The following is an 11,264-nucleotide window of genomic DNA, read 5'->3' on the forward strand; positions in this document are numbered from 1 at the left end:
ATGTCTTCAAGTCTAATGTTAACAAATTCCTAATGAACCGCCCCCTTAAGTAAACACTTCATCAAATCTCCTCACTAACGTAATGTACTTGCAATAACCCTTATCCCTGAGTGGCTTCCGGGCCTTGATAAGTGGTGATCTCCGTGTAAAAAAAAAAAAAAAAAAAAAAAAATATATATATATATATATATATATATATATATATATATATATATATATAAGCGAGATAAGACAGATTAAAATCCGATGAAAAATCCTGATAGATATTACTAGAGGTAATACATTCAGGGTGATCCTAGCCAAAAAGGAAAAGCTCAACCTTTAAGAATAGAGCAATATATATGTTTGTGGTTAAATTTAAATTCTGAAATCAAAATATAGACACATATATTCGAGTTAAGAATTTATTGTTTGACAAAAGGAATATATAGAAGGGAAGGGAAGCCCTTCTATATATTCTTTTTGTCAAACAATAAATTCTTAACTCGAATATATGTGTCTATATTTTGATTTCAGAATTTAAATTTAACCACTAAACTTTAGACACACACACAAACACAATTTAAGACTGTAAATTTTGTTTTATATGAATGTATTTTTCGACAGGAAACTCAAATAAGAAATATTATTTTTTTCTTGATGATGTTCTAATCCTCTATAATATAAATAAATATATATATATATATATATATATATATATATATATATATATATATATATATATATAATGCATGAACCTAATAAAGATATAATCTTTAAGCAAAGCAAACCTATACAGACAGTAAGAGCACTACACGGGTTTTGGTCCCCCGATAAAAAGCGGGTGGACCTGTAAATTCACCCTTGTCCGTGCGTCTGTTCGTTCGTTCATCTGTCCGCACTTTTGTCAATAACTACGCCTTGGAATTTTTTGAAATTTTGCACAAACATTAAACATGATATGAGTAAAAAAGTAACAGAACAGATTTTCCGGGAAAATTCCGGTTGCCCACCTAGGGGTGCCTTTCGGAATTAAATGGCTAAAATTGACAAATTTATGCCTTGGATTTTTATAAAACTTTCTTAAAAGTTGTAACTAACTGATTTCTATATAATTTTGTTTGTTTATACTATTGGGTGTGCCCCAGGGACTCTTTTAGGACTAATAAAAACACTCCATTTTGGGGACTATTTTACCATATTTATCCAAAATTTTCTGTGTATGTCTATTTAGCAGTTTTGCATGGTGCTGAACTCAAATTTAAATATGTTAAGGCTTTGGGGACTTTTGGGGCTAAATGGGGTAGGGCAAATGATGAACTTAGTTATTTCTTTTTTTTTTTTGCATGGTGTAGAACTACAAATTTACATATGTTAAGGTCTAAAACTGCACCATTTGTTCATTGTCACTAGGATTTGACATCCACTGGGAACTTTTGGGACTAAATGGTGGGGAATGAAGGCGGAACTTAGTCATTTTTTTATGCCTCGTTCACTGTGCACTCCCAGGAGGACCATGCATGCTTCACTTGTTCATTTCTGATTTAAATGTTCATAAGCCAGCTTTTGTTTTTATATCTGTATAATCCTGACTTTTTCCCTTTTCTGATGAATTTCAAAATCCCATGGTCAAAGGTTTTTCTTTCTTGTTACCCTTTTTCTTTCTTATTGATCGGATGATATAATGTAAGGTTTTATGTAATTTGTATTTCTCATCATTTATTTCTTTTGAAAAATTGAATATATGAACTATAAAATCCACGTTAGTATGATATTAATTCTATATATTATTACATTTTTTCAACCTCTTTGTTTTTTTTTTTTACCTTCTACGAAAAATTACCATTTTATATAAACTGTGAAGATATTGAGTTACTCTCTCTGTATGCAAAATAGGGAAAAGAAAAATGGCTACGATCGACCTTCTCACCCTCTATCCTCACCTCAAACTGTCTCTCAGAAACTTGACATAGAAAGGCTTAACAATGGAAGAGAAAAAAACTTGGTTCAACAGATGTCACAGTTTTATTTTTTCTTTTCTTTTCTTTTATTTTTTTATTTTTTTTTTTTATATATTTAAATAACCGTAAGGCCAATCGTAGTCTCAGCTAATTTCTTGATTAAAAGCAAATTTTTTTCTTTCTGAGAAAACAATATATAAGCATGAATAATTACCGTAATGCTAATCTTTATTGCGCTCGTGCATATCATTTACAGACCGGTCCCGGGAGGGGGGGGGGGCTTGAAGCATACCATTTATTTATTTACTAGCTGTCCTGACCTGGCGTTGCCCAAGATTGCTTATACTTTCCTTTTTGCTTCATATTCTCTATGAAAAATTGAATAACCGAAGATTATTAGAAAAGTTTAATTGTGGGGCCTTGGTAGATTCCATCTTAGACGATATCGTCTTTTGGAGTGGCCAAGAACAACACCAACATTTAATATGAATCGGGTATAAAAGTTATGTTTTAGCAAAGGAAGAACATGAAAGTATATATATTTATGTAGAAATATATTTTCTTATAATATATACCAATCCTTATTTAAGAAGCTCAATGTAATTACAGAGCAATATAGAGAATAAATGACAAAAAAACTGTATTTCAAAATTCATGATTTTGACCATCTTATAATTTATTTCTTTAATTCGGTTGACTTTTACAATTCTTGGCAGTATCTGTTTTGTAGTACAAAATTAATCACTTAATTATTATATCAATCAGTGAATCTATTATGCCCTTCACTCATCAGAAGAAATAGCAACAATCAATCCGTCATAAGACAATGAAATGTGATTTGACATGATTAAAATCCGAAAATTAGAAGAGAAGTTGCATATACCTTTAATATGTTTCCATTACGCCATTTTGAATTTTATTTTATCAGATTTTAATCATGTCAAATCACACTTCATTTCCTTATGACGGATTGATTGTTGCTATTTATTCTGATGAGTTGAGGGCATAATAGATTCACTGATTGATATAATAATTAAGTGATTGATTTTGCGCTACGAAACATATACTTTCAAGAATTGTAAAAGTCAACTGAATTAAAAGAATAAATTATAAGATGGTTAACATCATGAATTTTGGAATATAGTTTTTTGTTATTTATTCTCTCTCTATATATATATATATTCATAATAATCGGTTAATTAACTTATGGGTACTTCTGCATTTACCAACCAGTGATTTCCACAAAATTTTTCAGGTGTGCCCGGCAGATGACGGGAATAACCGGAAACGGCCGATAATGCGATGCGAGGAACGCTTAGGCCGATCTCAGTAGTAGAAACGATTAACAAATGAGAAAGCGAGATCAAATGCTCTGTCGAGCTTTAGCCAATAACAGTCTAAGAAAACGTGTGTGTGTGTATAAAAAATATTTCTATATGCATAAAATTAAATTAAAAATTAAAATAAATCATTCAGAAAGCAAAAAAAAAAAAAAAAAAAGAAAAGAAAGAAAGAAATGAAAAAGTAAGTATTACAAACCCCTCCATCAAATAACAAACAATAACATTAAAAAAACATTTCTGGAAAAAAAAAAAAAAAAAGCATTCCTTACAACTTTTCTTCCATTCTTTTTTAAATTTGTTTTCATACATAGAAAAAAAATACACAAAAAACTTTCTCCCTTAAAAGTTTTATTCAAAAACTTTTGGTCAAAAAAAAAAAAAACAAACAAAAAATATTTATTCAACAAAAAAATTTTTCTTACAAGTGAAAAAAATATTTTTTCATTAAACTTACAGTAGTTTAATGTTATCTTTTTTTTTTTTTATTTTGTATTTATTGTATTCCCATGTTTTTCCGTTTACCATTTTATTATTTGCCTATAACGATTTAACAGTAAAGGAAGGCTCGGACGGCCGTTTCCGGTTATTCCCGCTATCTTTCAGGCACACCTGAATAACTTCGCAAGAATCGTGGGTCGATAAATGCAGAAGTACCAACTTATGAGACAATCCTATGCACAGAGATATACATCTATACATTCTTAACTTTACATAAATAGAGATAAGTTTATTTAGTGTTACCTTTGTTCCTTATCCTGCAACCTATGTTTATTCAGAAAAAAAAGTACAATTTAAAAATAGATTAATATTATAATTTGAAATGAAAAAGTTCAAACTCTTATTTAGATTCTTTGGACTATTGTTCTCATCCCGAGTGTCATTTTCATAACGTTTCAGTCGATGTAACCTTTGACCTTCTTCAGGTATATTTTGTTGAACTACAGGAATCTTTCTATCAAACTCGATTATCTGCACAGAATTTTAAATGGAACCCTTTATTTACTCCACGGGGATAGCATGCTCTTGTTCTGTCAGCTATGACTGGATAGAAGTCCTAAGTAATTTGTAATTGTATTTTGAGTATCGCACGCAATGAGGATTGAACCTTCAACCTCCAGATGAGTGTAATTTTACAATTAATTCTGTTAAAATAGTTGACGACTCTCAGTTGTGTGAAGATTGTTAGCAACGTACCAATTCTAAATATAACATTTCTGCTATCATTTGTTTTATCTCCACTGCATATCAAGTAAAATTATTTATTTCTCGTTCTGGAGTTTCGGTGTTGTTTACGGTCGTGAGTAACACACAGATATACGCATAGATAACACATAACGTTGTTTAATCAATAGATGTAATGTTCTTATCAGTGACGTGCAATGTCGCTACTATCATTTAATATGGGCCAAGATCAAAGTGTAGTATCTGTTCCGGCAGATGCTGCACTTAAGATAATTTGTACCAGTCAATGGAGGGGAAACCCTCTATACTGGGACAATTATTATTTTTGGTAACCAGAGTGCCCCCTTTTTGCCTACTTTTAGGGGAGCTGGTTTTTACCTCACATTAAAAACGGCCTTGTGCCTAATTTGCTCAGTGGGGGAGCAAATAAACACCATCATTTAATATGGACAAAATTAGAAGCTTTCTAAGTAGGCACGTTTTCACAGTTAAGGGTCAAAGGTCACACAGCATTCATCCCAATTAGGATATTGCTCCAACGATTGCAAATGGATTAAGAAAGCAGTCATATAAGCTATAATTCTACAGCTACAGCATACTCACGTGGACACAGCTATTCTCGTTAGATCATGGAAGTTAAGCAACATTGAGCCTGGTCAGTATCAGACGAGTGACCATTGAGGAATACTAGGCAGCATATATAGGAGGACATCAACACCTCCCGGCAAGAACTGCTAACATCAACTTTCCTGACCAGGATAGACATGCAATTGGAGACCGCTAGTGAACTTGATATTCTAATTAAACTTCCTCCTTTGGTGGAAGCTGTTTCAACCTTTCTAGAGTGAATGCCACTGTTTTTTTGTGTGTGTTTTTTTTTTTTTTAAATTATTCTGCTAGGGTTCTACACGGGTAAATACAATGTCACTTTATGCTATATAACGAGGGCCATACTTGAATAGAAAAGTTTGAGTGACACCTTAAGTGTAAGAGATGACCCCAGAATGGAATGGAACCACGTGTTTTTCTCGTGGAGATTTTCTATCTCTTTGTCTAATGATAGTTCAAAGATGAAAGGGGGGGGTAACAACAACAACGACAACAACAACAACAACAATCTGGCTTAGCGAAGTGGGTCGAGCTCTCTGCCTATCTACATATTTGTCTCTCTCTCTCTTTCTCTCTCTCTCTTTCTCTCTCTCACACACACGCACACGCACATACACATATGTACAAAAGTAACACTTCTCTAATGTTTTCTGTTTTATGTTCTCTTTTTCAATAAACGTTTTTGACTTTAATCTGCATTCAAAATATATTATTATACACAGAAAAAAGTACAGCGTCGGTATTCATTTATTGTCTAAATTATATAACAGGCTATTGTTACCTAACGAGGACCGTTGTTTAAATAGAAAGGTCTGAGTGACATCTTAAGAGTCAGAGGTGACTCTAGACGGAAGTCGATGAAACCACATGACTTCTAATCAGAGATTTTCTGTCTCTTAGCTGGTGAAATTTCAAGCAGGAAAACATGTCTAGGGCACTGTTCCCAATGCGGGAGGGGGGGGGACACAGTGTAGCTGGGTGTAACGAGATGAATTATCTGTCTCTCTCTCCCTTTCTCATGCATACAGAAAGTGACCTGTCCCTTTGATGTTTTCTGTTATATTTCTTTTTTTTTTTTGTAAATTCTTTATAAATCAACATCGGTGTCCGAATGGTTTTGTATCAACAGAGAAGAACCTGGGCTCGACTATGACACGGGTGTATAAGACTTTTATATGCACCAGTAAGTGGTTATAGCTGTTAAAAAAGTCAGACTGAGTTTTTTTGTATGGTAAAAAGAAGGATGGAGGGAAAACATTTAATGGAGGTTAAAAAAATTAATTAATTAAATAAGGGGCTAGAATCAGCCGACTAGATTTCGCCCTCATTTTCAAAATCAATTTTTTTTTTTTGTATAGGGGAACAAATTCAAACCGGGGGAATCTATCGATCAACGGATGTTTTGAGTAATACGTATGGTTTTGCTATAACGAACCATTTGCTTAAAAACCCACGATGTACAATGAATTTCAGCAGTGACTCATTTTCTATTCTAAGTCACGCTCATTCGTTACTTTATCAGAAGGTCTTGCAGACTATTCATGTCCATTTAAAGAGACCTTTTCTCTGTAAGTAGAGGGATTGTCTTTTGGATCTGGATGTGATTAGTCACTAAGGCATTTCCTCTCCATTGTATAATTATCATAACGATAAATTTATGTTAGTTGTCCCCTATTTTTTTTTCTTTCCAATAGTTTGATTTTATTTTAGTTGTTTCCCCAATTGAATTCGTTTCCCTATACAAAAAAAAAAGCCCTCGATTTGGCTTTGAAAAGTGGGGGCAAAACCCGGTCAGCTGACTCTACCCCTTGATTTAGTGAATTTTTTTTTCAACCTTCATTAAATGTTTTCCGTCTGTCCTTCTTTTTACCATTGATACAAAAAAAACTCAGTCTAACTTTTTAACAGCTATAATAAAGTTTTGTACCCCTAAAAAAAAATCATGATATATCTATTTTTGTATGTACATTATGTCTTTCTCTGTTGAGTAACTACACGGTATGAACATACTGTGTGTTCACTGCACAGGCCCATTCCAAAGTTGATGCTTGTAATTCTCTCTCTGAAAACAAAAACCACAAACCAAGTTCATAAGCAAATAATAATGTTTATTTTAGGGGAATATTACAAGTGGTATTCGCTTTCTAAAGGTTGAATGACGGACTTGCAGATTTTTGTCTGACCAGACTGAAACAGATAAAGTCCCATTACAGAGTCCTTTGGCTGAGAGCCTCCTATTTTTTCTGACTGAATGGATCAGGGGGGGACTGCAAATTGCATTGTTAAGATGACTGAACTTATGCATTCATGACCTGAAAGTTTTAACTCTATGTTGCAGATACTGATGGTGTGAGATACTAAGAAAGCAACACCTGTCATGGGCGTGACTTAGAAGCAAAGATACGTCATTGACTTCCTCCATGCAGAAAAAATTGAACCGATCAACAATCAAGGGCACCTGTTGAACGTTTACGAAGTCAATGCAGTTGATGTCAGTTCAGTCAGGAGATGGGTTCGTTGATATAAGAGTGGCAGCAGAGATGTGAGCGACAAAGCGCGCTCCCGACTTTTACGACCAAGTCATCAAAAGAGGCTGGCAAAAGTGCATTGAGAATTGTGGTGACTGTAGAAAAATAAATTCTGGATCACAAAAGGTTGCTCGTTTTAATCGTACTTTATAGCTATTTTAGGTTTTAGCTTTTTTAGTAAAAAAATAGGAGGTCTTACTTTCGGAACGACCTTTGCATATATCATCATAATCACCATCTTTTAATTTATCCTCGCGTTGACGTTGAAATTCGTGTCACAGCTGGTGTGATTAGTTAATGTGTAATCGGACTGCCGAAGATTGCTTTTGATTTCATTTTAAATGCAAATGAAATTTTCATTTTTATTTTATTGATTTCTCAAGTAGAAAGGGGCCAAGCCTTCAAACGGATTTGCATATCATCTGAATATTTAGAGAATCAGAGAATTTATTGGTTTGACAGCATTGCGGCACATATAAAAGGCAGTCTGATGTCCAAAGAGAGGAAGTGGCCAGGATCACGGTGGTTTACTTTTGGTAACCTCATAACTCTCACTTCCTTTATTTTATCCTTTAGTTCTCACATTCCATAAAGCGATGTTTCTGACAAAGAAGGGAAGATTGCTGTTTTCTGGTTCGGAATCTATGCTATCTAACACTTATCGTTGAGAAGTTTTTGACCTTGAAGTACTATTTTATTTTTAGCTCCTTAAATCACGTGGCTTTATGCTTTGTCTGGCGTGATTTCCATAAAAAAACTGAAAACACTCCCGTATACAGCACTTGGTATTCTGAAATCATCACCGATTAAGTACTAAGCATGATAAACGTTGGTGATCTCATGGTAACTGGTGTGTCAATGCTATCATGTCATATATATATATATATATATATATATATATATATATATATATATATATATATATATATATTTTTTTTTTTTTTAATACTACAGAATCACCACTTATCAAGGCCCGGAGACCACTTATGGATATGGGTTGATGAGTGCTCAATAAGTAACACCGTGATGATTGGTTATGGTGGAAATTAGATAGAAATTAATTTAAGAGTACGGCTCATCAAGAAGTTGTTTAAGTTGGACTTGAAAACGATCATGTTATAGTCAGCTGGGAAGTAGTTGCATGGTATTGTGTTCAACGGACAAGCACTTCTAGGAAAAAAGCTTTGCTCATGAAATTTCGTTTATCTTTAGGCACGGATAGAGAGTAAGGGAAACTGCTGATAGTTTTTGTAGCCAGGCGAGTGTTTGCTGTGAATTTTTTATAAGGGGGACAATGCCTAGAAACGTCTGACATCTACTCTCCATGTGGTCCGATCCGGTCATGTTACAAGCAGTAAAGTCACTTTGTATGCACTCAAGCCAGGTCGACCTTGATCTTCCATGAACCCTCATGTCTGGGTTACCCATGCATGTTGTTGAGTTGATACAGGAGGTTGCACGCTGTACATATACAAACCACCTGAGGAATTAAACATGTATGACATTCCAAAATCCCACCAATACCAATCTTCTGATAGAGCATGGCTAGTTATAGTGAGCTTACATACTTAACTTCCGGCGTCGCTGCTACCGGCAAATCAGTTCCTTCACTTTTATTGTTCTTCAGTATTTCTATTGTAAAGCAATTTATTGAAATAAAATATAAGAAAAAGACATTATCGAAAAATATACAATAAAAATTAACGAAATTATACAGATAAAAATAACACAAATAGTCTTTTTGCACTTTTAATAATAAAATTTAAAAAAAAGAAAAGTTTTTATTTTGTTCGAAATTTTATAAGAAATATGTGTATGAAATTATAAAAATAATTTTTTATAATTTTAAAAATAAAAGATTTTATTTGAATTTATATAATAAATATAATGTTTATGAAAGTATAAAAATAAAATTATTAAAATCAAAATAACAAATGAAATTATTGAAATCAAAATAACAAATGAAATTATTGAAATCAAAATAACAAAATTTCAAACATTATGAAAAACGTATCCACTACATAATGTTCTCAACATAGTTTTAAAAGATTTTAAAAAGTGTTTTCAATAATTCTTTAAAGAAATAAAATAAAATGAGCGCAAAAAAGTGTTTTCAATAATTCTTAAAAAAATAAAAATAAAAACTAGTTTCAATAATTCTTGATTAAAATAAGACGGAAGAATCTTTTCATTGATTATTAAATAATAATAAATAAAAATGAGCGGAAAAACATAGAGTAAATGCACAGGCGTGAGAGAAAAGAGTGAAGGAACTGATTTACCTTGTCACCGCTTCCAGTAGCAGCCATGCCTGAAGTTAGGAAGTATGCTAGCTGAATATAACCAATAAGCGCTTTAAAATGAGTTAAAATGCTAAAAACTTTACTGCCGCACATACACCTGATTATGGCCCAGCTATTATGTGGAAGATGTTGCAAGTCAGAAGCATTTGGAACGCATCTCTCACTGCGATGTAAGATGGTGAAGCGACAGGTTGAAAAAGCCTTACCTGAAAAAAATGTGCCTAGCTGTAAGGATTGGCAGCAGCTTCTTGGATCTTTTCTACAGACAACACAACAGCAAGTAATGATCACTTTCACAACAACCACTGACATTTAAAATGTCGTCTTGGTAGCAGAAAGCAGTTTCAACATCAAGTCAGATGCCGTCCATATCCAGAAGTGTCACCATTCGACCATCTATTGCGCAAGCAACATCCAGATATCTGCAATAAGCATAATCTCGTCATTATGCTGAAGCTGTTGCAAATAAAAAGCATTTGGGGTCCATGCCTTACTGCTGTGCAAGATGGCGGAGCGAACACAAGCCAAAAAAGACCTTGACATGAGTTCTAAAAAAAAAATGTGTGGATATAAGGATTAACAGCAGCTTCTTGAATCGTCTCCATGCAACACAAAAAAAATACTACTGTTACAGAAACGTGAAGGAAATTTATGGAATCACCGGTTCTGGGAGAGAATGGACCTCAAGCTGAATATCATTTTTGATCTATACATATCTTTATTTTTTTTAGAACATTAAACCTCTCAGATTTTGAAAATTTCAAAGTATGTGCCAACCAGAAAAATTATAGCTAGGCTATATAAATATCATATTTATTTCATTAAAGGAAAGGTGATGATGCGATCGACATGTTATTGAGAAGTGAGAGGATGAGGTATGATGTGTGTAATATGAAAATTCCTTGGCTAATATGTGGAGAGAGAGAGAGAGAGAGAGAGAGAGAGAGAGAGAGAGAGAGAGAGAGAGAGAGAGATGCCTTTACTTATCTTGGGAATAATAATAATAATTATTATTATTATTATTATTATTATTATTATTATTATTAGTTGGAACAATTATTATTATATGTGGTAGTAGACGAAAAAAAATTGTCTTCAATTCTGACTGGCAATCAGGTCTGAAGAGAAGCTACAACCACCGTAAAAAAAAAATCCGGCCCTTGCCCAAACTTACCCTTATATCAAAAAACAAAAATTAAGAAAAATCTGTATGATGCATGTATCTGTGGTAAAACGAAAATGTCATATTCCAAAAATTACATAAATTGTTCAAGTAGCCCTATTTTTAAATAAGAAAATAAAATTTTATGGGTAGCAGAAGATGGGCTATCTAGTCCACTATTTTGAAAAAAAAAATCC

Source organism: Euprymna scolopes, chromosome 33, assembly GCF_053919585.1.
Source record: "Euprymna scolopes isolate OS-2025 chromosome 33, ASM5391958v1, whole genome shotgun sequence".
NCBI lineage: Eukaryota > Metazoa > Mollusca > Cephalopoda > Sepiida > Sepiolidae > Euprymna > Euprymna scolopes.